Here is a 6,115-nt window from a genome sequence, read left to right on the forward strand (position 1 = left end):
CCTTTTGGCGTCTTTTTAACTACAGGAAACTTGAGAAAGCAGAAGAGTGTCTCCCTGCTGCAAGCTGTACTTCCTATTTGCTAGTGCTGCTTCAATATTGTCTAAAGAAAACTTCTCAAAATAAAACTATTGTATACAAGCAACTGTAACTATCCATTCCATTCCAGCCAATTTTAGCTAGCAAGTATGAGACACACTCTAGTTGAATATTCTAATGCATAGATGGAGTATACCAACACTAATAAAGGAGCAAATGCAGATCAATTTCAGGGAAGGAAATTATTGGAGAGCTAACTGCAGTCCCTCGACTTTACAAGAAATGATGTCTGTGACCATGGTCACAGGGGTTTTCAGGTGAAGGAAGAGACAAGAATGTTGAGTCCATGTTCAGAAGGCTTGATTTATTATTTTATTATATATATATATATTACATTATGACTATACTAAAAATAAATAGAAGGAAAGGTTTCCTCAGAAGCTAGCTAAGATAAGAATAGAAAAGAATGAATAACAAAGATCTGTGTCTCGGACATAGAGTCCAATCTATCTGGTCTGTGGTTGGCCATTAATTGTAAACATTCAAGATGGCCCAATCACAGATGGACCTGTTGCATTCCACAGCAGCAGATAACTATTGTTTACATTTGTTGCTGAAACTTCTCAGCTTCAGCAGGAAAAATCCTAAGAAAGATTTTCACAAAAAGATGTCTGCTACAGATGTCCAGTTATCCCAAACAGAAACATATAGAACTCCATTTTCAAATGGGTTGCATCTATGGTCCTCTGTTCTTCCCATATGAAGAAACTGTTTTGAATCAATCTTCAAAATGGTATGGCTAAATACCTTAGATGCATCCAATTTTTTTTTCCAAAAGCAACGGTCTCAAAAACCTCTTTAAAGCAGACTTTTTCCCTTAAGATGCCATATTTTAAAAGAGCACCTTGTCATTTAACAGGGTATTCCAAACATCATTTAGAAATTTAGACTAAAAGTAACACTCTTCCTAGTAATCTTTGATCTTTTGCAGCTCAGTGCTAACATAGGCAGCAAAGAAGAGAACAGACCACAGCTCTTTCTGGAGCATCTTGAACAAATGCCCTTGCTTATGTTCTAATCATTCACTTCACCAAAAGACCTAATGATGAAGAAAAGGTTGTGAAGGCATTACTAGTAGTGTTACATGGCAATGTATGGGTGTGATTTCTCAAGTAGAATTTGAATCACATAAATGATACTTTGCAAACAGCAAATTAAGGGGTTTTCTTCAGCTCTCAGACTGATGTTACATGTCAGTAATTTAATAAAAAGATAAGAAGGATATTTTTTAACATGTGAACTTCATTACACTCCTACCATGGACATCTGAATCTTATGAATAGACAGTGTCTGATTTAGAAAAAAATAAAGAATTATCACAGTTTAAAGAAACATATGATCATAAACCCTTTGCTGATGGAACATAGCCTATTCATTGGTTGAAATGAAGCAGGTAGACAGGACATATGAAATATGTTTTTGTGGATCAAACATTTTCTAAAGTGATGCTGACAGATAGTGAACTCACCAACTTAGATATTGCACAGTAGACAAGGGTACATAACTTGCTACATCAAGTTATCCCTTGCAATCATCATCCAAGGGGATTTTCCCCTGCATCTGTGAAAATATGCCTACCTTTTTCACAGTACTTTTGCAGCAGCATTGTTAGGCCTGATCAGCTGGTATGGAGGGTGAATTAACAGCAGCAAGGTGACTGGCCAGGGGAATTTGCTTCAATGGATTTTGATCTCCCGGATATTTTGCAGACCTGCTTCAGCCCTGCTTGTCAAACACAGTCTTTAAAGGGTGCTAAACAATTGTTCAGGCTGTGGATCACGTGAAGAAGTACTTTCTGGTGTCTGTACTGAGCCATATGCTTTTTATTCTCTCCCTCAACTTCTCCATCGCCTCCCATCTGTGTCACATGAGCTATGTTCAAGGCCCACAGGCTACTTTTCACAGAATCTTGAGGCCTGATGCAGTAAGAATGATGAATAGAACACAGCTGGGATCAATTTTCCAGTTTCGATAAAATGCATTGTGCACACAAATCCAATGAGAAGGTGTTCCCCCTATGCCCAGAAAAACCTTCACTAGTACTAGTGTTCTACGTAAACCGCAACTTAGTCTGAAATAAAAGCTTTTTTCTTAGAGTGTCTGAGAGGTTTGTATGAAGCACAGATATTTGACATGCGCAATTTTGAATATCAGACGAAAAAGAAAATGGCAAGAAGTTTTTAATGTTACTGGTTTTAATTTTACATTCCATGCACTTTCTCAAAAAGTGTCAAGCTCAAATGCCCATCAACATATTTTAGTCATCTGTAAGTCAGTATTCATATAAAATGTGCTTCAAATCAAAAGAATTTCAAACCTTTCCTCAAAGTTTATATGCCTAGATTTATTATTTCTGACACATATCAGATGAAAGGAAGACATTTTTTACTGTGGGGGTGCTGGAACACTGGAACAGGTTGCCCAGAGATGTTGTGGATGTCCCATCCCTGAAAGTATTCAAGGTCAGGTTGGATGGGGCTTTGAGCAGCAACAAAGAAGACTCTTGATGGTAGAGAAACGAAGTTTGAATATAGAAGAAACTCAGATTGAAGTATAGGAGCAAGTTTTCTCTCAGCATTGGGGTAAATTCAAAGTTGTACAAAATTGCATTTATCTGTGATTTTCACTACTGTAACAGTAGTAGTTCATGAAAACTATGCAAAAGATAGCAAATTTTAAAAGATATAAGAATTACAGCATAAAATAGATGGAATGGGTTTCTACATGGGACACTCTCTAAGAGAAAATCTCTGTATTTCAACACTTCATCACATTAGGATTTAATGAAGTGCCAAAGAAGGCGGCAAAATATCATTCAGGACATTATTTACTGCAGTTCAGCCTGGCCATTAGTAGGAATTGGTGTTTGAACATAATGTAGATATACCACACACACTTTCCCTTCACTGAAAAATTACTGTTTACAATTAATAAGCTACAGGATCAAAATTGATTGAAAGCATCTTAAAAATGTAAAGTATTTCATTGTAAATTATCTGTGATCCAAATACTTCTTCCACCTTAGTGAGGGACAAATAAATTCTTCCTTATCATCATGATGGTTTAAAATTGTATAAATCAATGTTTTCTTCTGAAAAGATATCATCTATTTTTTTCTATTTTTAGAAGAAAATATTCCTAGAGAACTAAGTAATTTTAAAGAAAAAAATAAAATGAAAATATTATATTATGAAAATATAATTAAATGAAAAGCTGTGTTTTAAATAGGAGGTAGATATTAAACAGAATTTTTGTACCAGATATTTGAATTATTGCACCAGCTCTTTTGCCCACAAAGAGAGGTATTTAGCATTTCAGTCTTTTCCAAGGTGTTCATGATCTGCTATGCTGACCTCTGTGTGTGCCTAGATGTGTGTGGAAAGGGGGGGCATGTGAAAGGGAGTGTGTAGGTTTGCTTAACACTTGTTGAGGCAGATTCATGCCTCAGCTCCATAATTTGTTTTAGAAACTTCACAGACAGTGCATATGAAGTTTAATATCAACAAGAGATCAATTCCCAAATCATCCATTTTACTCTACCTTATAAATCATATGCTTTGTTGCATATTTTATCAAATATACTTTCAAGCCACAAGGAGAAATGAGAATGTGGAGAATCCCTCCAATGTCTTGCAACTTTTATTCAAGTAGATTTTCAAGAAAATCATCATTTCTCTTTTAAATACGTCTGGGACAGGCATGATGGTGGTGTCAACCTGTTGGAGTTTTTGTTGCTGGGAGAAGTTGTACAAAAGGATTGGTTTTTACATTGACCAGTTACTGAATCAAGTGCAGGAATACATTGGAAATTCAACTGGGGTTCCTTTTTCTAGCAGACTACTTCTAGAACGAGCTTGCAGACTGAAGCTGACTCTTTTGCTCTCTTTTTGATTCTTTCCAATACATTTTGTGGACCAATATTTGCCATTCTAATGTAAGTTGTCACTTCTTAACAATATACATTCTGTGACTATGTTGACAACACTTTTGGTGAAGATCCTAACTGGTCTTGGACACACATAGGGAGAAATTGACTCAGCCAGTGTCAGTCTTAAGCATGCGTATCAGAAGATCTTTCTATAGCTGGGGAATTTTCCCATGAAAGGGATTCAGTTATGGAAGAGACACTTATCCCAGAGTTTTACATTCTTCTTGAACACTACTTAAGGAAGTTAGATCCCATGTCCAACTGGATCTCTCTCTGCACAGAACTTTGTCATGCCAGTGCTTGAAATGCATCTCTAAGAGAATTCACTAGCACAGAATGAATGAGAGTGGAAAGGGTCAGTGGGGCTCAGCAGGTCCAACCCCCCTGCTTAAACCAGGATACCTAAAGCCTCTTGCCCAGGATTATATCTGGGTGTACTTTTAACGTCTTCAAAGATCCAGGCTCGACAATCTTTCTGGGCAGTCTGTGCCATGGTTCAGTCACCCTCACAGAAAAAAGTCATTTTGTGATGTTCAAAGGCAATCTCCTGTATTTCAGTGTGTGCCCACTGCCTCTTGTCTTTTCACTGAGCATCATTGAAAAGACACTGGTTCCCTCCTCTTTGCACTATTCCTTCCGGTATGTATGTGTGCTGCCATGTAGATAAATGTCAAAAACCTCCCTGAAGTCCAGGCAGACAATATTCTCTTCATCTACCAGGCAAATTGATTCATCAGAGGAGTTTAAAAAGTTGTCAGGCATGAAGTTCCCCTGGTAAAACCCTGCTGACTGTGTTATTTTGCTCTTCTTCATGTGCCTGGCAATGCTTTCCAGGAATAGCTGCTCCATCAGCTTCCTGGGGATAAAAATGACGCTGGCTGGCTTGTACTTTCCTGAGTCCCCCTAGAGTCCTTTTTTGAAGATGGGTGATATTTGCTTTCATCCAGTCTTTGGGCACTATCCTCAGTCACCATGATCCATCAAACATGATTAGGAGTGGCCTCAGAATAACATCTGCTAACACCCTTGAGACCTGTGGATCCATCTCAACAGGGCCTGTGGACTTCCTGGAATACTTACCAATTCAGTGACTATGCCCATAAAAGTTTGCATGGGATAATGGGACATATTAACAGGTACCTGAAGAGTGAGTGAAAAGCTATGGAAGCAATCCAAAAGGACAAAGACTAGAGTTCCCTTTTAAGACAAAGCATCCTATCATGGAGCTGAGCAGCTTTAGATCTAGGTAAGCTTCCCCTCTGAAAGGATGCAGAAGACATTCTTTTACCTTATCCAGTAATAAAATGTATTGACCATTCACTTGCAATACAAAAAATTAAACTATTTCCAAAATTACTGCCACCTAACTAGACAATCATATACTGGCTGGGTATTCCCCTAAACAGATGAGAGCACCTGCTTGACGTCCCTTATGTGTACAGACTATTCGAATTAGGTCATTTGAGTGGGGATTACTGGTCTGGGAACTTTCTTTCTGATGAATTTGGAATATTTACTGAAGCAAGGACCTGAAGATGAAAACTTCATTTCCCATCAGCGCACTTTAACATCCATGGCTGTAATGCCATTGTTTTTCACCAACTGAGTCAAGAATTTATGACTACAAAGTGGATCAGCTCCAAAAGGAAAGATAAAGGCTGGATAATATTCTCTCTTGGTAAAGCTGTTTACCTCAAATGAAGTGACTAAATTCTAATCACTCACTGGCCTAAAGCTTCAAGGAGGGGGAGATGGACCAGGTTTCCTTCCACTGCCATTGTCTTTGTCACCTCAGTGTTTAATAGGGGTATGAAGACATTCAAAAAGATAGCTTTGCTGAATTCATAAAATTCAGTCTTAAAAAATAACTTTTCAGCAGCTGAAATGAAAAGAACAAATAAAATGCAATTAATTCCATGGAAGATTGAAATTATTATTTCTTCATTTTGCATTTGAGGATGTATATTGCGCAAGTTTGTCTTGTGTTGTTCTACAGGTTTTCTAACTGGCACACTTTTCCTTATGAATGCACTGTCCTTTCCTATATACTCTCATATGGAGGAACATGCTTCTGAGAAGAAGAGCACTAG

Source organism: Agelaius tricolor, unplaced genomic scaffold (genome assembly GCF_023055355.1).
Source record: "Agelaius tricolor isolate 1412-34295 unplaced genomic scaffold, bAgeTri1.0.p SCAF_21, whole genome shotgun sequence".
NCBI lineage: Eukaryota > Metazoa > Chordata > Aves > Passeriformes > Icteridae > Agelaius > Agelaius tricolor.